The sequence below is a fragment of the Humulus lupulus genome, chromosome 6 (genome assembly GCF_963169125.1).
Source record: "Humulus lupulus chromosome 6, drHumLupu1.1, whole genome shotgun sequence".
Classification (NCBI taxonomy): Eukaryota; Viridiplantae; Streptophyta; class Magnoliopsida; order Rosales; family Cannabaceae; genus Humulus; species Humulus lupulus.
Window position 1 is genome coordinate 201,639,583 of NC_084798.1, and position 22,108 is coordinate 201,661,690.

A 22,108-nucleotide genomic window follows, 5' to 3' on the forward strand; every position below is an offset into this window, starting at 1 on the left:
TTCTATACTTAGAAAAACAAGTCATATTTATTTTCTAAGTGTGTTTCTAATCATCCTATATGACTTAATTCTCAGGCTCGAAACTTATCTTTGTTCCAAAGTTAACCATATTGAGGGAGGGCTGGGATCAGTAAAATCGTTCCCACTACTAAGGCCCCCTAACTCTCAACAAGGAAACCAGGTTCATTGATTCGTATCCACCCTCACCGAACTCAGTCATTATTCATTTTATTTAGTATTTATTATGATTGTGAAAAAAAATTTCAAACTCACACATGATATTCAAATAGCATGTTTATTCATTTGGAAAACAATTTCACTTATTACAATCATAACATAAAAGTAAATAAAACAAATAAAAACTACTAATCTAAAAATCGGGATCTTCTACATCCGATCCGTCATCTAACATATCATCATCTATAGCCTCATAGTCATCATTATCATGAGCATCAAAATGCCCTCTAGGAAGGTTTGTGAGAATCCTATTCTTTTGCTCCTTGGTGAATTGAAATTCAAATTTTGCGGTGAACCTAACTAAGAGGAAATAGTATCTCATTGCTAATGGTGATTCATCCTCATCATTCATTTCTTCCCATATTTCTTCTAAGGCTGCTATTACAGGATGGAAATCTTTAAACAACCTAATCACTAATACATATTGTTCTGTTGATCTTAGCATTATTTGTTTAGCCTCTTGAAGGCCACCTATTGCTTGGTGAAACAAAAGCAACCTTCGTGTAATCCTTTCTAAGGCTCCTACGGTGTTTCTTGGCTCCCTTATTCTTTTTAAGGCCTTAATGGCTCGGATATCTTGGTAGGTTAAAGCTCCATTCATTTTTAACTGAAACATAAACACTAAAGTTGTTAGCTATACACATAGACAAAGTAACTTGTAACTTGTAACTTAAACACTTACTTGGCGGTCCGATTCGGAGCTTTGAGCATGTGTATCGAGGAGAACTTCATGCGAAGGAACCGTTTTCTCTGATACCAACTGTAATGACCCACTAATCTAGACTAATTGGACCATTATCGAAACTATACATAAAAACTTACATTTTACGAAAATACCATAATTTATTGAGTAACTTGAAAATAAGAGTTATCTACAAAAAATGAATACTAAGAAGGATTTTGGGATCCCATTGTCTTTAAAACAAAATAAGATTTAAAATAAAAGACATTACATAATAATGCGGAAAATACATGTAAAACCATAAAAAAAAAACATAAAAGGAGACTACATCCTCGAATCGATAACGCTCGGCCCCTTGACTCCATTCATCATCGATACACATCCTCCCAAGCATCACGAATCTTACCGCCTCTAAGCTTATTTTCCTGCACATAAACAGAAAGGAGTGAGCCTAATGCCCAGCAAGGAAAAACCTAACACATAGTCATATACACAATTTCATAAGAAAACGTAAAGACTTAACATAATACATATAACATACACTTATTATAATGGCCATTATTACTTGGGGTCCCATAGACTAAACAAGCATATGCCCATGGGGTTAATGGGGTCCTACTAGCTAAGTAGGTCATATGCCCATAACCCATTTGGGGTCTTGTTAGTCATATGGGTCATATGCCCAAGCCTACATACACATATACATATCATAACACTTTTAATAACATAAACATATAGATAACATAAGCACATAACATATTAATTCTAGCCTATTTTCCTTACCAAAGTTACCGGGATAAAATGGACTGAGTTAGGACTTTTGGAACACTCCTAAAACCACAATGAACAAGGGTGAGTCTAAAGAAAGGAGATGAAATGAAAGAGAATAGGAAGACTAAACCATTAAACGAAAATATGCTTACCACCACTTAAGTGCTTAAGAACTTGGATTCCCTAACCAAAAATAAGAATAAGGTTAGGGGACTGAGTAGAAGGTTTTGAGAAAAGAAATAACATAGAATACAGAAAGGACTAGAGTTTTGGGTTTACCTCAAAGATTGCAAGATCAATCTAACATCCACCGAAATACTATAGCACTCACTTACTTCCCAAGTGTTTGATAAGCTTATGATGTTTAAGCTTATAGTTTTTCCCCAAACCAAGTGTTTACACTCTCTCACTCACTTAACACTAGCAGCCTCTGAACTTAGAGCAAATGGTGAATAATGGCTGGGTACTAGGTCCTATTTATAGAGTTTGGGAATGAAAATATCTTGATTTTACTTGAATAAAAATAATGGCTTTTTAGGTGAAAATCATTTGAATAATCGTTCAGCAGAGGCTGAAGACTCGTTCAGAAGATGCTGGACTGTTGAAGGAGTTTGAATGGCTGAAGGGAAAAGAATTCAAACGAATTTGAAAACATGCTGGTGGAGGCGATATATCGCCCCCTATAGGCGATATATCGCCTGGACCTTTGTTCCCGAGGCGACCGTGCATCGATTCGTGTTTTCCGTATCTACGTGCTGCGACATATCGCCCCCTATAGCTGCGATATATCGGCATACGCAGAATATTTAAACACGAGTTTACACATTTTTAGCTAAGTTTGAATGGACTAAACAGCCTTGACTAAGCCCTCAACGTGCTCAAAGCTGCTGACTGACCCTATACATTCAAACTTTTACCCTTATTTAATTTAATCCTCAAAAATACTTAATCCTTAATTACCATTCAAAACATGTGCTTAAAATCCTATTGGTTGATGTCTAAACCTTATAATATAATAATATATTCCTTAATATCAGACACATTAATCAAACCTTAGGTTATACTTAATATTCTTAAACTATAGGTTAAACTTAGAAAATCTATAAGTACTACTATGAGTGTCCAAATAACTCCCGGTCTGAACCAAAAATCCAAAGTAACAATGATAACACTAAACATACTATAATACTACTAAACAATTAGCTAAGTAAAGTTCTTGGACTCTACACCTATCCACTCCATTCACCTCAACACACACACCGAGCTTCCAAGAATCCTTCCACCTTTGTATCTATTTTCCTGCATCACACTAAAAAATAAAGGAGTGAGCCTAATGCCCAGCAAGGAAAAACTACTAACAACATAAAACATATAAATAAAATTATATCATAAACATATGTCATATACTACTACAATGGTCATTATACTACTTGGGGCTTGTTAACTAAACAATTCATATGCCCAATAGATTTGTGGGGCTTGCTAGCTAAGCAAGTCATATGCCCATAAATTATTGGGGCTTGCTAGCTAGACAAGTCATATGCCCAAGATCTAATATCATACTATACATAATGTTAACATATCATAACACAACATAAGATAACATAGCATATCATACAAACATATAAGATCTATCCTATTTTCCTTACCAACACCAGGATATTTGAGAACAAATGCGGGACTTGGAACACTCCTAAAACCAACAATAAAAATGGTGAGTATTTCTAAAGGGTAAAGAATAATTGTGGAACTAAACCTTCAAGAAGAAACTTACCAAGAAAGACACCATAAGTTCAAAGAACTTAAAAAACTTACCACAAAACCATAACAAAAGTTAGAACATGAATGAAAACTAAAGAAACTAAGGAATCAAACAGAATTGAACTTAAGAATAAGAGTACCTTAGTGGATCTTATGGAAAGCTTTCTGGGTTTTTCTTGGGAAGTTCTTCTCAATTCTTGAGGAGAGAGAAGGATACGGTAAAAAGTGAAAAGTGGGAAAGGTGATATATTTATACTAATCGTGGTGCAGTTAAAGAGGTAATGATGGTGGTAAGTTTTCGATGCATGGGGAATCGTATTAGCCGTCGAAATATATTTGGGAAACAGTAATGGTCATGATTGCTTACTTTTTCGAAAAGGTGCTGACAGATGTGATAGGTCAGACGAATAGCTGGTCGAGTAAGTTTAATAAATGCTAGTCGCAGTAAAATAAACTTGGGGGAAAATGTTTGCCCTAAAAAGATTCACCTGATGATGTGGCAAAATTAGTCTGCATGTGGGATGCGCGTGACTACTTAATTGGGTACGTTTTGGTCAACCATCGACCAGAATAGAATTAACTCGGCAGAAGGCATATTTTATGGGCGACCAGGCTGGTCGCTGTATATCAGATACTTTCTATAGATATATAATCTCGCATTTATGTGATAATTTTAATTTCCATTATTATTTGACATACGCTTGTATTAAATGTAATCAAGGTCTACCGGCCCATAAGGAGATCCTTGAGCCTATAAATAAGACTCAAATGGTTCATGAGAAGTGACTTTTTTGGGATCTTGAGAGAGAGAATTATTGTTTTACGCAATACCTTGTATCTTTTGTTGAGCTTGTGAAACTCAGTTGACCCTAGTTTACTGATCGCATGTTTTCTTTACACTAATAAGAACACTAAGTGGGCGTAGGTCATTACCAATACCTGGGGCCGAACCACTATAAATATTTGCGTCATTTATCTTTTTGGTTTGAATTCATCTCATTTCTGCGTTTTACTTGACTCTGTGTCGTTGACCAATCCCAAGGTCAACATATATATTAAATCAGAAAAGGAAGAAAAAAACACTCAGCCCATTCTCCCTCTCTCTCTCTCTCAACTTGCTGCCAGCCACAAACGACATCTCTCCGGCCACCCCCCCCCCCCCCCCCGCCTACACGCGCCTCCCAGGCATCTTCCCCGTCCCCCGAAACCCCCAACCCGACGAGCCCGTAGCCGCACGTGCCCCCTATCCCTCTCGACGAAGCCTCCAAAGTTCGGTGACTATGTGGGTTTCGAAAACTTTTTGGGCATTTTCCAACCACCTCTAGCCACCCCGAGCCAAATGACCACCACCACTGCATTCCTTGTGCTTTGGGCTTCAAAACCCACTAAAGGATTGAACTCAATGGTCGTCGAAATTGGAATCAACATTTGTCGAAATCCATGGAGATTCGAGAATTCATGGCTCTAATCCGGCCATTCTAGGCCTTTCCGAGAGAAATCACCACCACCATGACGTTCCTCGAGCTTTGGGCTTCGAAGCCCAGTCATCATTTTCTCGAACCACCATTGTGGGATGGTGGCGCCGCCGTCATCGTCGGAGCTCCGGCGAGAGCTTTAGCTACCAATTAATTTTTTAAAAATTAAAAATAAAATTTTTTAGGACTCGCACAAGTCCTAAAAGCTTTTTCATCACATATTTTGGTATTTTGGTCGTAAAAACTTAAATATAAAAGTGTAATAAAAAATAGATAATTATGATGCAAATATGACTGCTATCAAAATTCACATTAAATAGAAATTTCATTGAAACAAAATTATTTTGTTGTGCGTAAATTAGAAATTCAAACATAATTCAAGTTTTGTGTTCAATTTGTTGTGTTGCTAATTGTCTGCTCTGAGACTAGTCCTTCGTTTTAATAAAAACAAGATATAAGTGATCAAATAATGGCAGACGATTTCTCAAAAAAAAAAAGAGAAAAAAAATGGCAGACCAGGCCAAGGGACAACTTCTCCTAATACAATTATTTTTACATTTGAGGCTTTTTTTTTTTGTCTAAAATATATACTAATATGTCCTGATGAATTTTTTCTTATTAATTTTTACATATAATATCTATATATATATAAACAAAATTCAATTCATAAAGTATCAAACATGACAAGCATAATACAATCATAGAAAATGTAATTTATAGTAGAGATATAATTTTATATTAGGATTGAATTAATGCTTCCGACTAAGAACAATGACATACAATGCCAAGTTTTGCTTGACAACTCCTAAGTCCTGACCTGGTAATATACACGGAACATAACATTAGTCAGAAACCAACATAATAATTTTTATTTTTCACGAAAATTTAGAATTTTGTAAAATATTGATGAAACTAATTGATTTGTTAGTCAATACACTTATTGCTTTGATTTTTTTTTTTTTTTTTTTTGAGAAAACTATTATAATTTTTGAAAAAAAATTATGTATACATTATAGCATGTTAATGGTCGCCTATTATATACTACTACAAAAAAAAGTATTTTAGGACTCGCGGGGCGTGAGTCTTTTATTTGAGAGTATTTAAAAGTAAGGTTTTTTAGGGCTCGCATTGCGAGTCCTGAAAAGTTTATTTTTAATTTTTAAAAAATTAATTGGTAGCCAAAGCTCCCGTCGGAGCTCCGGCAACAGCGGCGGTGCCCGCCACCACCCTACGACGGTGGTTCGAGAAAACAGTGAATGGCTTTCGAAGCCTAAGGTTCAGGGAATGTCGTGGTGGTGATGGTTCTTCATGGAACGGAACGTGGTGGCCAGATTGGATTCAAAAAGTTTCGGACTCCATAGATTCCGACGAACACCAAAAATGAAATCTAGCGACTTCTAACCCGATCCTTGGTTGGGTTTTGCGTGGATGAAAGTTTTGAGTATGATGGTGGTGGTGGATCGACTCACAACGACCCAAGGTGGTCGGAATCTCGTCGGAAACTTTGGGAAAACCCAAAATCGCAGGCGCTGTTGTCCGCCTTAGGTGGCGCGTGAGGGTTTGGGCTCGCATGGGTCGAAGCTTCGATGGCCTCCGAAGCTCCCTGGCTAGCGCGTGTTGCTGGTGGCAGTGGGGAAGGCGACGGTCGAGCTCTGCAAAGACTCAGGCGGGAGAGAGGGAAGGAGAGAGGTTCGGGTGGGAGAGAATCCGAGAGAGAGAAAGATGAGGGGGTTGAGAAATTCTTTAAGGACTCTCAATGAGTGTCCCAAAAAGTCCAGGAGATGTTTTTAGGGCTCGCACCTAGGTGAGTACCCTAAAAAAGTGTCGTAAAAATATGTTTTTGTAGTAGTGTGAAAAGAACGCCCTAGACTAATACTTATAAAATATTCGCATAACATAGCTTATAAAAGAATACCATCCATTATTAAAGTCTCAGGGGGACTTATTTAAAATCATGCAAGTTGGCGCCATAAGTTTAAAATAAAACATAGGTTTTTATGCAAAGTTCAAAAAAAACCAATTAAGTTAAATAACAGAGTCCCACTGATAATTTAGGAAAAGTCCCTTAAAACAAAACATAATTTAAATGGCGTTCTACGTTGATCGTTTTATCGTCCATAGGATTGCCCCACGCCATACACCTCATGATGAAGAACTCCTCACGTCACCACGCGTGCCATAGAGAAATCCTATTTGCTACCTGGAAGGAAAGTAAGGGGGTGAGCTAAAAGCCCAGTAAGGAAGTACAAGCAAATAAGCAAGTAAGAAAACAACAAACAACCAAACACTAACGTTCATCTAAAACATCATGGTCTATCATAACATAATCGTAACATTTCATCATATCATAACATAAATGTGACATATCAACATATCATAACATAAATGTGACATATCATCATATCATAACATAAAAGTGACATATCAACATATCACAAACATACAGCATACATGATGAGCATGGAACGCTAGTTGTCCATGTCACCCTATGAGGTAAACAGGAGATCACTGGTCCTTGAATAACCTCGGCGCGTCCGCCCTAGGAGTCACGTCTCAATGTCCTTAGTAACTCGTACGATGTATCTGACATCGAAATCTGTTTGATGTATCTAACATCACATTCTGTTTGATGTATCTAACATCACATTCTGTTTGATGTATCTAACATCCATATACATATCACATTCAACAGATCATCACATTAAGGCATTCATAATTTCATAACAGTTCATTCATAAAACAGTCTTACCATTCATAGCATAAAATCATAAAATCTATCTAACTTCCTTACCTCAGGTCCAAGCTAAGAATTTCACAATCTTTTCAACGAGCCTATATCATAATCAAAATAACGTTTCTTAGGTTCATAAAATTACTATTTTGCCCTTCCATACAACTCATGTGTGCATGGGCCATGCACTCATGAATACAGTTACACTAAAACATGCAATTATCGCCAAAAGAATAATGCCCGTTCTACCCATTTTACTAACATGATTGCTTTATAAAAATTACATAGTTGAATAATAATCATGATTTTGGACGTAAAAGTTGATTTGCATGTAGCATGCATACATGGGAACGTTGCGTAATAAAGACGTTTTCAAAAATGATAACTCTACATTTCTTGCTTCTATTGTTTGAAAATCAATGGCCATATTACATGCTTTATTTTTCTTAAAATTTCTAAGTTGATTAAATTTCTCAAAAACTTTATTTTATTTTATAAATTTATTTTATTTTAGCTCAAAATAAAATATGTGACATTTTCATTAAATAAATATTAATTTACCAAGAATTAACCAACAAGCTTGGATTTAATTAAAATACCTATTTTAACATGTTTCTTTAGAAAAAATATATTTTATTATTGTGTTACAAAAATGATGTGAACAATATATTTTAAGTGTGGAAAAATACATTTTGATTTAATTTATTTAAGACTTAGTTTTTAAGTAGTAAAAACTCATATGTGACAATTTAATAACAATTGTTAACCTTTTTAAAACAAACTTTCAGCCACTATTTATTTTATTCAAAAATCACAAATAAATAGAGTTTAAATATTTTTCTCAATCAAAATAAAGAAAAATCATTATTTATCAAAATATGCATTCATACCATTAAAATATCATTTTTCAATATTACCATAACTTAGGAAAAATAATTTATTCCAAAAATTAATCAAATTCATTTTTAGTGAAACTTACTTCACATTTTATTACAAAATTCCAGCAACCATTTTTTTATCATTAAAATCACCATATTCAATTTATAAACTCATTTTTTTCTCGAAATTCAATAAAAATTCTGTAGGAAGTTAATTGAGTAAAATATCATAACATGAGACTTAAAATCCTCTTTTAATTTCATAAGAATTAACATATTCATCAAGAACATTATTTATGCATGCAACTCATCTTTTTATCAACTTTTACCCAATTATTTGAAAAAAAACAGCAAGCTTAATTCTTTGTAAAACTCAACTTTTGTCTCAAAAATTACATAAAATCATTCATGCCTATAATCTCATTATGCTCTTATAATATGCATGATTCTACTAACATAATCACATGAATCCTTTTAAAATCATTTGTTGCAATTCCATGAAAGCCAACAAAACGTTTTCAATAAAAATAGCATATAGTAAATTTATACCATATTCACATATGCCTTATTTTAACCTAGCATATTTCTATCATTATTTTCATGCATCTCATAATTTAATCATTCAAAATATAACATGCATCTAACAAAATTTCATGATCAAAATATCAAGATTACCACTTGTTCTCTTACCCATATATCAAAGGTCCTAAAACATGGATCAAATATTTTGTAAATCACACAACATATCAAGAACACCCTTGGGTGTACCTAGGCCGAAATCACCTTACAAGTGTTCCTAGATTATAACAATTTTTTTTTATGCATAGCAAAATCAACATCACAACCCTTAAACACAAATCATGCCCTCACAAAAATCCAAATCCTATACATCAATCCTACCCAAAATCAACCATTAGCACCATTAGCAAAACCTCATATACAACCCACCAAAAACAATATAAGGCTAAGGAAAAGACCATTACCTCTCTTGATTGTAGAATCAAGAACACAAAAGATCAATACCACAAACTCCACACCCTTGTTCAAGCCTAGGGTTTTTATGGGAAAGCCACCATGAAGAGAAGGAAAGACCCAAACACACACAAGAAAAATAACACAATTAAAATCATATTATCAAATAAAAAGATTATGTAAAAGAGAAAACAAGAAGACATACTCTAGGGGGGTTCCTCTTCACTTTCTTCTTCCTTCTTCCTTTCTTTCTTTCTTCCTCTCTCTCTCTCTCTCTCTACACGCCACTCTCTCTCTCTCTCTCTCTCTAGGTCACGGCAGCCACACACACACAAGAGCAATAGCTCTTCTCTCCTTTCTTAGCCCCTTTATCACAAATCCTCTCATAAAGTCTCCCCAAACAATATTAAGGTAAGTTTCCATTTCTCTTTTATTTTCCTTGATTTTTCTTTATTTCAAAAAGATACAAAGGGATAAGATATGATCATGCCTATCCCCAAATGATCATGGTCTTCAAGTCTTGATTTTTTTACCATTTTAAGGAAATATTCCATTCCCACTAGGTCACATGCCCACTCCTCATTTCCCTTTTCTTTTCTTCTTTTTTTTTTTATAAATAAATTACTCAATTAAATCTAAAATAAGGAAACCTAAAATGTGTAGAAAATCTACACATGTGCACCATGCTACCATGCACTAGCACACACTAAATTACTAGGGTGCATTTCTATCTATCATGCACCTTAGTGCATTCCACCATAGCTCACATAAATACCTCATTTGTCACACTTAAATAAAATGTAACACTAGTAGTAAAATAACATGTTACACAATTATTCACTTGTTAAATTAATTAACCAAAACATTTCTAACAATTAAATAAAATAACAAACAATCAAATAAAACAAATAAACAATTAAATAAAATAACAACACTTAAATAAAACAATTCATCACACTTAACATTTAAATCAAATAAAGCACAAAATTTAAATAATCTAAAAAAAAATTTGGTGCACTACATAGTGATATATGAAAGTTACTTTTTAAGTCGATGAACTATTAGAATGATTCAAACAATTGAATAATGAACAATTACTAAGAAAGTAAAGAACACAAGAGAATTTTTAAAAAGTTCACTAATAAAAATCAGCTACTCCTTGGGTCACAAAGCTCAGTTGAAACAATTCCTCTGTAGTAAACTTTGTTCTTTACAAATTATAAAATTAACATGCCAATTTGCTAAAAAATAATCTAAAACTCATAGCAAGATTTACAATTATCCTAAGTTGAGTGTCCCACTCAACTTTTTAGGCTTCTAACTCTCTTAGAAGAATGGTTGAAATCCCTTCAGCACTAAGTGTCTAAAATCCCTTCAGAACTCTCAAAACAGATCCCTCTGCTCTTCACTTTGTAGAATCTAGAAACTTGAAATCCTAACAAAATCTTGGAACAAAAGATTAGAGAGAAAACAAAGAAAACTCTCTGCAATAAAATGAATTGGTTGGTTGCTGAAGACTCAGAACTAATTATACATATATACAGCTAATGAAGCCTAACAGCATCACTAACAACCTCTAAACTGAATTAGTCAAACACTAACTAAACAAATTTATCCTACGTGGAAAATGAGAATACTGAGATCACCATATGCAACAAATACACAATCTAGATGCATCTAGGATCATGATTTGCCATATAAAATCCAACATAGTCCATAACTTTTACAAGTTTGATTATGATTTTCAATGTTGGCAGTATAACTTTGGTACAAAACTTGGTCCTACCTACACTTAAGAGGTCAATTAATATATATCATATTATATATATTTACATAATCACTAGCTGCTTTGAATTGATCTATTATAAATCACTGTGTGTTTCTGTACATTTTAACAATAGGGATGACTTTGTGGTGATAAGCATAATCTAATAGCATAAAATTTGTTTTTTCTTGGAAAGAGGTCTCAAGTGTCTCAGCTTCAAATCCCCTTCCCTAATATATGAGTGACTTTAATACACCAAATTACAGTTTTCATTCAATTTAATTGAGTTATCATCAAGACCCAAAAACAGTGACAACATTAGGTAAATTAATAACCATTCACACTTTTTATACAATCTTTCAAACCAAAAAAATATTTGGTACATGTATCCCACCAATGAATAAAAGAATATAATAATATTGAAAAAAAAAACTCTTTAACGTTAATCAATAATATGAATCAAGATCCATAAACACATTTGGATCTCTTGTAACACATGAAAAGGTGAACTATACACAAACTATAACATAACATGAACAATAATTTATAATACAAATTATTATTAGAACAAAACAACACCTAAGAAAAGGGCCAAAGACAAGGTGACATGAACGAATAATAGACCCGAAGGTCGTTCTCCATTAATGGCCGACGACGATGATGATGAACTGCCTCGAGTTCCGGTTCCAACTCCTCTGCCGCCGCGGCTGACACCTCCTCTACTGCCGCCGCTTGCACCTCCTCTACTGCCACCACCGCTTGAACCTCCTCTACCGCCGCCGCCACCAGCTCTGACGTAAGTCCAAAGATTATGATGACGATGATGAGGTTGGAATGAAGTTAGAAGATCATGTTTAGTTTTTAACGATGATGATATTTGGGTTCCATGATGAGCTGAAGTAGAAAGAGAATATTGGAATAGTAAAAATACTAAGACAAGAATCATACAAAAACAAACAGAGGATTTCATATCTCAGATGATAATATTAGTATAGAAAATATTTGGAATTATTGTATAGCTAGCTGAGAAATTAGGTGGTGTTTTATCATCATTTTGAGCTATAGAAACAATTTATGATGACTTGTGTTCTTATTGTATTTATAATGTAAGAAATTGAGGATTTGTTACATATCCCAGTGGCGGTGGCGCGTTGAATTATAATTATATCATTAATCAAGGGATTTTGGACATTACACGGCATTATTATTATGTATATATTAAGATAATTAAGGTTTGATATTGTAAAACTTGATACAATAATTCATTTGTTGCACGTTAATGGGTCGGTATTTGAATATTTGAATTATAAATCAAGCATAAACATTACACGGTATTGTTTTATTATATAAATTTAATTAATACATTATAATTTTGTTTTTGGAACTAAAATAAAAATTATTAAATAGTGTCATTTGTGATTAAAAAATTAATTATAATAACATAAAAAGGAAACGTCTTGTTTGAAAAAGAGAATTTACTTATTTGGTACCTTATGTTTTTGCAAAATATCGTTTTGGTACCCTCTGTTTACAATAATACTTATATAGTACCATGTATTTTAAAATTATACATATATTTGATACCCTAGACCCAGATTTAATAGATAAAATTTTGTCAATATAATCAAACTGTCATCAGTTATATGTAATTAAGTAATTAAATTTAAATTTGGAACTTACATAATTGACAGCAGTTTGATTAAATTGGTAAAATTTTATTAATTAAATTTGAGTTTAGAGTACCAAATATGTACGGTTTTAAAATATAGGGTACCATATGAGCATTATTGAAAACAAATGGTACTAAAATGATACTTTGCAAAAACACAGGTACCAAATAGGTACCTATCCTTTAAAAAATAAGGTTTGACTAAAATTGAATAAAAGATTAAATTTGATCAATTTTGTAAAATGAAATAGTTTCACTAAAATATTATAAATCAAAGGATAAATGTTTATTTGGTATAATATGTTTTATCAAAATACAAATTTAGTACTCCATGTATCTAATAGTTATCAATCGATACTCTTTATTTGTAAAAACTTTTGTTACTACGAGAATGTCTAAATTTTGAATATTCCAACTTTACCCCTAACTTTAATAATTTACATGATTATTATATTTGTTTTTAAAAAAATGAAAATATATTTTTGAATTTTCTGAATTATTAAAATTAAAACTAAAAAAGAAACATTAAACAAATAGATTTAAAATAGCATTTTCAGTTTCTAGTGCTTTCCCTATAATTGGCTCCTTTATGTCTTCTCTTGCACGCCACGCCAGAGAAGCACATTCATCCATCACCTTCGTCGAAGAAGACAAAGGGAGGCCGCCTGAGAAGACGACGATAGTGGAGGTCGACGCCGTGAGCATCGCCACCAACCCAAGTTGACGCCGTCGCCTTTAGGTATTTTTTTCGTCTCTCTTCTTCTCTGTTCTGGGTTTTTGTTTGATTTTTTATTTCATTGTTAAATTTTGTTTTGGTTGTTTGTTTTGTCAACGATTATGTCTGATTAGAATGTAAGAAAGTTATTTATTTATTATTTTGTCTAGTTGTTTGTTTTGTTAGGTTTTGTTGAGATTAGTTTTTCAAATATAGGTATGATAAAACAAGCTGCCCGTAAGAAAGTAAGTGTTATACCTTCATCATTTTCGTTTGAAAGGCCTGAATCAGTTGTATATGAGTCATCTGAAGATGAGGCAGCCCATCCATTTGAGAATGTAAATGAAGAACCAGTTCAAGAAAAGACAATGGCCCCTGCCACTGTTGAGAATGAGCCACTAGCCCCTGTTGCATTTGAAGTTGAGTAAATGGCCTCTGTTGTAGTAGAAAATGATCCAAGTACCTTTGCTGAAGTTGAGAATGAACGTATAGCCCCACCTGCAACTGAAAATGAGCATTTACCACATGAGAATGTGGAACCAGCAACCCCTGAGTTTGATGGCATGCCAGAATTTGAGTTTGACTATCATAGTTTTCCTACCCAACAAAATTCAACTCGGAGCCACAGATATGCAACTCGGAGTGCAAATTCAATACCACAGGACAGCCAAGTAGCTGTTGTGAATGATGATGCATTGTCAAGCCAAACTGATGATAGTGACATGGAATGGAAAAAATGAAAAAAAATGATACTTCAAGTGATGATAACAGTTCTGAAATAGGCCAATATTGTGGTGAATCTAACATAGAGGAAGCATTTGGGGAGTATTATGACAGTGGCACCAATGGATCTGTTCTCAACTCAAGAGACTCAATAGAACCTGCTTTTGAAGAACATGTGTTTCTTTTTTTAATCCACCAACTCTAGACATAGCTTTTGAAGAACCTGCTCAAGACTTGCTTTTGAATAACCTGTTTTTTTTTTTAAGGTTGTTACAGTATTTATATATTTTGAAGACTGCTTATTGTAAAGCCTAAACTGAATGTTGTTGGTTTCCTTTTGTAAAGCACTTACAATGACTGCTTGTTTGCTTATTGTAAAGCCTAAACTGAATGTTGTTGGATTCTTTTCGTAAAGCACTTGAGTATTCACTTTGGTTAATCAATAAATATGTCGTCAAACTCAATTTTCCAAAATCAATTTTGCTTGAATTTCAGTACTAATTTATGTTTATTGATTTGCTTAATCAATGATTATATGCTGCAATGTTTATAACACATAGACATAGAATAGGTTTACATAGAGACATGAATTAATATGTTGCTTAATCAATGAATATGCTGCAAAGTTTATAAGATAAAGACATTGAAAATGTTTACACAGAGACATGAATATGATATTGAAACACTAAACCATGTCTTTCTAACACTAAACCATAAAATTACATAATATAACTAGAAGTAAATATTATATTTCAACTAAACCATATCTCTTTAATATAAAAACATAAATTACATATTATAACCTGAAGTTGATATTACATTTAAACTAAATCATATCTCTCTAACACAAAACATAAAATTACATCTTCAGGATTATAAATACAACTATAAATACCATACAAATACAAAACACATACAAACACACCTAAGTAACACTTCACAAAGAGCTTAGAATTATAACAAAATTACGTGTCTTAATATCACATAAAATTACACCTAAGTATTCAAAAATATATCCCACATTTGCGTGGGCATGCAAACCTGACAATCACCTTAAGACAAATTACACAATACTAAGTATGTCTCTACTATAAAAACTTAGAACACATAATTGATTCAAATACTTGGAAATAAGCCTTCAAAGCAAACTAAAGCCTAGGCCAAAACCATCATAGGCATACACAACATTTAAACATGCTTGCATAATGTTATTATTGGTGAAATACAAAAAGATAAGTGTTAAAATACAAGCAAAGTAATAAAACTTAGTGAATTTCACATAGTGAAGATGTGAAATTTGAATTTCAATTGTAAGCACTTAAATTGTGTTTTTTGGGTACAAAGTGATGCATGAAGGTATCTAAGGGTCCCCAAAAATTTTCGTAGCATTTGGAGTATTTTTTGGACCTTTGGAGGGGTCCAAAACTAGAGAGGGTGGCAATACGTTGCCACCCAAGTGGCGTAGCATCGCCTGATGCTTAGGGTTTCAAAAAACCCTAGCATGCAATGCACCGCCAACATGTAGGCGACATATCGCCTGGTAGGCTATACATCGCCTGCATGTAGGCGACACGTCACCTACTAGAGTCTATACAAGCTACATGAATTGCTCTAAATATTTACATGCTGGTGACTTGATATACCAAGTCACTATGTTGCCACATCATCATAATTGTTAGTACTAATATATGGGTAGTAACCATTGAGAAGTCTTCCAATATATATATATATATATATCTGTGTGTGTGTGTGTGTGAAGAGGTATTATCGATGGTGTTCTGGCAGAGATGCCCTCATTCGGCGGAAGAAGACGATGGTGGTAGGGGTGGTGGGCTTGTCGACGACGGTGGTAAGGGTTGGCTTAGGGCGAAGGAGGGTGGGCTAGGGCAGAGAAGACACAGAGAGAGGAAAAAGGGAAGAAAATGAGAGAGAGGGAGAAACTGATGAACGGGGTGCTTTGTTTTATTAAATAGGGGAAACCTAGGGGTAGACCCCCGCTGCTAATAATGGGACCCTGCCGCTATTAACAAAACAATAAGAATTTCCCCTTATTAGCGGCTGGCAGTCCGTCGCTAATGATCTGTGGGGCCCGCCGCTAATAGATGTTCTGTTGACGCCGTTTTTCGTCAACAGATAAAAGAATAGAGCACGTAAACAATTTAAGACAATGGCCAAAAATAAACAAACGAATCAAACACGATTTTTTACGTGGTTCAGCAGTTAAATCTGCCTAGTCCACGAGTCTCTGTTATTAATCTCAAGATTATCTCTAAACAATTCTTTAGCAAGAATTCTCCAGAGTTTTCTCTCAAGGATTAGGATTTCCCTCCTTTACAATGGTGCATGCCTTCTCTATTTATAGAGAAGGATGCAGAATACTATCCCACATATTTTGGGTAGTTACTCTTTTGTGAATACAAATAAATGGCTTTAAATGCCAATAATCATATATTAAAGGAAACGTCCCCCAAAGATCAGGGGGCGTATAACTGTATTAAATAATATCCCACAATTCTTGGGGATTTACATCAACTAATGAGGACTACATCTCATAGTTATTACACTTGTGGATACTCAAGGTGGTTATGGCGTATCTTCAAGTCTCCAGCATTTCTGGTTTCATGTCATTGTGCGAGCCACTGACATCTCCCGAGCTAACGTTTCTTTCGAGATGGGATATCGAGCTCAAGAACCATGCTCCGAAGTTCCTGAAGATGAAGGTGTTCTCGGAGCTACCTTTCGAGATCGAGGTCATTTCGAGATCACCGCATTCGAAATCATACATCATACTTTGCAGGCTCGACTTACAACCCTAGATCACTAATCCTCACGAGACCAATTGTTGCGAACTCAGCTTTCGAGGTCATATTTACTATGGCTCGAAATCTGGGTATAACATTTTGCCCCCTCAAAAGTATTTGTTCGAATCCTAAGAGAATGAAACTTTTGAACTACTCTTTTCGGGAACCATACCGTCACACTCTTGAAAATGGACACGTGCCAGATGGGTATTGCTCACTTTAGGTACTTGAGTACCTTGGGAACACGCCCACGATCGTTCGTCTGACAACTTTTCGGCGCCATCATGTCACCGATTCCCATCCATTCGATCTGTTGAGGAATTTAATCAACGCTCCTGATTAGTTTAGTTTTCCCACCTATATATACAAGACTCCCTCTTCGTCTTCTTCACATTTGTTCATCACAAGCCAGAAAAAAGAAAAACACCCCCCCTAAACTTCTTTCCACAGTTTATCCTCATTGCATGTTTTCTAGGCCGAAAAAACAAAAGAATCCTGGTTTGTACGAGTCAGTGAGTTCTTTCTTGCAACCTCTTCTCCACTCGACGATTTCGCTGCAATCACCATCACTGTGTAAGTACGCCATTTTTGTTGTTCTTTTTATACTGTGTTTGCTGTGTATGTTAGTATATCTTCTTAGCATGATGCGATAGGAGGTTTTGAACCGATAGGTTTTTAGGCTTTCTGGACTTCCACTCTGGATGTTCGTCTCTGGTTTATACCCAGTTTCGACGTTTGAATGTGGTTCCCATTTTCTGGGTTTTGAAATTCTTAGGCAGCGTTTCTTGTACATTAAGCTTTCAGATAAAAACATGGGTTTTGACAAATACACGAAACCCAAAAACGCTTTTCCTGGCTAACCGCCACTCTCCTTTCCCTTGAATTTCGGGACTTTAAAAAAAAAATCATCCACGCTCCTTTTCCTTTCCTGTGGAACACATGCTCTGACTCTTTAGTAAGGGTCTAAATACTTAGTTTCTTGTCCTTAGATCTCCGAGCTCATCCATCGAGCTCGTGATTCTTGCATGCATGGCCCTCACCATTTTTTCTTTCTCGTTAGATGTCACAGAATCCGGAAAGACGGTGGGTCATTACGAGCAATTCCTTACGAGCCCAAATCTCCGAGCCCGGAATCGATCTTTGCCCGGAACCAGCGTCGGATTAAAGAATACGAGATCGCACGCGAGCAAGAAGGCATTCGAGCCCACTATCGTCGCCAGATAGACGAGGTCATCGAAAAGAAGAGAAGGGTTCTTCGGGAAGCCATCTATCCGGAGCCTAACCCAGGACCTAGGCCAGTTCCCCTCGATCCCGCGTTAAAAGTCACGGTAGCATACCACCCGGGGGAACTTCAGTTTTCCTTAATGGCGGAGCCTTCGTCTTCGCAGCCTAGGAGGGAGATGTTTGAAGCCGAATTCTACCAGAGCTCGGTTACCACCTCCGACCAGATAACTGACATCCTGGCCATCCATGGCCTTAGCTCGTTGGACACACTGAAGTGTCGAGCTCCGACAAGGCATGAACGGAGCTGTTTCGCTCTTGGGGGCCGCGATTCCAGTGTGAAATACGCGGCCTGGAGCCAGGAAAATATAAGGGCAGGAGCTTTGCTGCCCCTGAAGTCCTTTTTCAGAGACTTCATCGATTTCGTTGGGTTGGCTCCATTCCAACTCAACACCAACTCATACAGGGTGCTGTCTGCCCTGAGGTCCTTATTCCACGAGCTGGGGTGGATAGGACCTTCACCCCAAGAGATTTTATATCTCTTTTGTTTGAAGAGTAATCCCTCCCAAGCTCGGGGAGGAGATGGTTTCTACTATCTTTCGAGCTACCCCAAAGAGACGAAGATCTTTGAAGATCTTCCGAACCACCCCCCTGACTTCAAGAAGGCTTTTTTCTGGACAGACGGTCTGTTCCCGTCTCGACATCGTTCGTTTAGGCGGATTCGTAAGTATTCTCGTTACTTTCTATTTTTGAGCTCGAATTTTTAGCCCTTGAATCCATGTTTAGTTGAAGTTTATCTCGCCTTTCAGCTAACTTTCAGCGTCCCACCCCTGACGAGACAATGAAGGAGCACAGAGAGAGCCTGCTCCGACTCCCTTACGGCAGGAGGTCTCTCTCATTTCTGCTACATGAGGACAAGCTGCGAGCTTGTGGGTTGTTGGGACAGGGCCAGTCAACCTCTGACTGGTCCAGTAAAAAATATGAACGCTGGGAGGAAGTGCCTCTGCCCACAGGCATCCTTCCTCCGAGGAGAGAAAGGAAAGCATCTCTCCCAATTCGCTCGAGAAGTCCGCGGTCGGGAAATGAGGCCAATGACGAAGCCTCGAGCTCGGACTCCGGAGGAGGTAAAACCCTTCCTACTTCGCGAATGTGGTCCCCCACTCTGTTAAAACACAGGCCCAATAGACTAGTCTTGTGCCCACAGGATAGATACCACTTCTACATATGGAGTTGGGTAGATGACTGCGTCCATAGGTTTGATAGTGGGCTCGGGAAATATGATACCATGTACACCACGGACGAGGTGTGGAATGGGATAGCGGTGCAGTATGGGACCAATGTCTATAGGGACCTCTCGAGGTTGTCACCAACTTATAGGGAAGGCACTCCCCCCGCCTCTTCTGAAGACGGGGGAATTTCATGGTCCCCAAGCTCGAGCTTGGGGAAGAGTCCCAGTTAGGTTTTTTTCTTTGACTGGTTTACATCTTTTCCCAAAGTTATTATCATTGTTTAACTCATTGTCATTATGCAGGTGCCATGAATCCCGACCTCGACGCCGTGCTCTTTAGTGATGGGGGAGCTGGCGCCCAGAAGAGCAAACGCCCGAGGATACCAAAGAGGCCCGACCGACAGTCCAAGGTGTCTAAACGTCACGAGACGACTCCCACGGCCCAGATCACTGCGGACACCTCCAAGGAGCCGACTGCCCAGGTCGATGGGTCAGGCTCTACTGCATCCATCTCGCAGCTTCCCACCGAGACCCGGTTAATAGTTTCTCGGCCTCCGAAGAAACCTTCTACCTCAACGGTTCAGCTGCCAACGGCCCAAACTCATACTGAGGAATATGTACTTGATGGCGCCGCTGGGGCAGAAGGGGCGCTTCTCAGCTCGGACGTCCTTTCTCGGGTGGGTCAGAGCTTTTCTGGCTTTGGTGCCGACCACTGGGACCTCGTGCGCAAGGCCTCGGACTGCAACACTCTTTATGAGAAGAGTATCGAACTCTCCGCCGCGGTAGCCTTCTCAATTCTGTTTAGAGTATTTATGTCTTAGAGTATTTATGTCTGATTATAATTCTGATTCATTCTTTGTGTTTCAGGCCCTTGTTGTTTCAGCGCAACTCAACTACAAGCTGACCAACGAGGTGCAAACGAGCTTATCTCTGGCTCAAAAGTCGAAGGATCTCGAGCTGAAGATGGTTGACGAGCTCAAAGACTCGAAGTCTGAAATTGAAAGATTGAAGACCCGTCTCGAGGAGCTTGAAAAGTCAAACGCTGAGCTCGAGAAGGCCAAAGCCAAGCTCGAAGAGGAGAAGTCTGCCACCTTCGACTTCATGGAGAGCGAGAAGACCCGCCTCCTGAATGAGTCTAAGGAGCAGAGGGAGAAAGCGGTCGACCAGGCCATGTACAAACTTTGGGCCGACAATGACGATCTTGACACCAGCTTCCTGGGTCCTCTCGAAGCCACATATGTTGAGCGGTGGAATGCCCGTCTTTTGGCAAGTACAGCTGCTCGAGAGGTGGCCCAGCAGGATAGTCATGCTATTCGTCCTGGAGGGTCTGGTGATATTGATGCTGAGAAGGCCAAGGATACTCCTCTTCCTTAAATCCGATCTCGGAGAGATCAGTTATCGGGGCTGCGTCCCCTCATTCTTGTAACTATTTAAATTTGTGCCCACGGGGCTGACACAATTTCTTTAACTTTTTCTATTATATGCTTTACATTTCTTGGCTCGAAATATTTTGCATTTTTCTTGCATTGATGAGTTATGTTTATTTAATTCATACAAACATAGTTTAGATTTAGGCTCGAAATTCGATGCATTCATGCATAGTTTATTCGAATTATCCGCTTCCAACCTCGTTATTTATCAAGGTCGGACATTACTTTAACCATGAACTGAAAAGTACTTATATGGCATGTAATATGAATGATTTGGTTATATCTCTTCGTCACTTTTCCTCATCCTCAGTATCTTGGCTCCGAGGTTATGAGTTCGAAACTATTTTTCTAAGATATTCCAGCCTCGATTTCGACATATTTCGCAATAGGTTTAGGCTCCCATTTATCATTGATCGATAATTTGGCTGGTTTGTTCCAAATCTGTTGTTTGCACATCTGGTTAACTCCAAATATTTAGGTTTTTTGATGGTTCGGTTATGTTCAAACTATCTAAGATCGCGTACTTGGTTATGTCCAAATACTTTATATTTTTGATAATTCGGTTACGTCCGAACTATCTAAGATCGCATACTTGGTTATGTCCAAATACTTTATATTTTTGATAATTCGGTTACGTCCGAACTATCTAAGATCGCGTACTTGGTTATGTCCAAATACTTTATACGTTTTTGATAACTCGGTTATGTCCGAACTATCTAAGATCGCGTACTTGGTTATGTCCAAATACTTTGTACGTTTTTGATAACTCGGTTATGTCCGAACTATCTAAGATCGCGTACTTGGTTATGTCCAAATACTTTGTACGTTTTTTATAACTCGGTTAAGTCCGAATTATCTGAGCTCGCGTATTTGGTTATATCCAAATACTTCATGTTTTATTTATTACTTTTTTATTTTTTAAGCTGGTGGTATGTATGCCAATGATGCCCCCTTAATATCCTATGAGTGTGACCATAGGTTATTAACTTAAGAGAGATTGCAAAAATAAAAAATAAATTACATGCGGAACAAAGTAGACATGTCATTCA

At 36.7% G+C, this 22,108-nt stretch overlaps 2 long non-coding RNA genes across 3 annotated transcripts; one reads left to right on the plus strand and one right to left on the minus strand.

Annotated features, from left to right (window-relative positions):
- Window positions 1–6,823: 6,823 nt before the first annotated feature.
- LOC133784390 (uncharacterized) lies at window positions 6,824–10,075 on the minus strand. 2 transcript variants are annotated; one of them, XR_009871319.1, is made up of 3 exons: window positions 9,713–10,075; window positions 9,519–9,584; window positions 6,824–7,126 (listed from the first exon to the last, which is right to left on the minus strand). It is a non-coding gene; the product is annotated as an uncharacterized LOC133784390 (long non-coding RNA). The 2 variants fall into 2 exon arrangements; XR_009871318.1 differs by lacking the exon at window positions 6,824–7,126 and adding an exon at window positions 7,715–7,758.
- A 3,438-nt stretch (window positions 10,076–13,513) lies between these two features.
- LOC133784391 (uncharacterized) lies at window positions 13,514–14,536 on the plus strand. Its single transcript, XR_009871320.1, has 2 exons — window positions 13,514–13,680; window positions 13,873–14,536. It is a non-coding gene; the product is annotated as an uncharacterized LOC133784391 (long non-coding RNA).
- The last annotated feature ends 7,572 nt before the right edge of the window (window positions 14,537–22,108 follow it).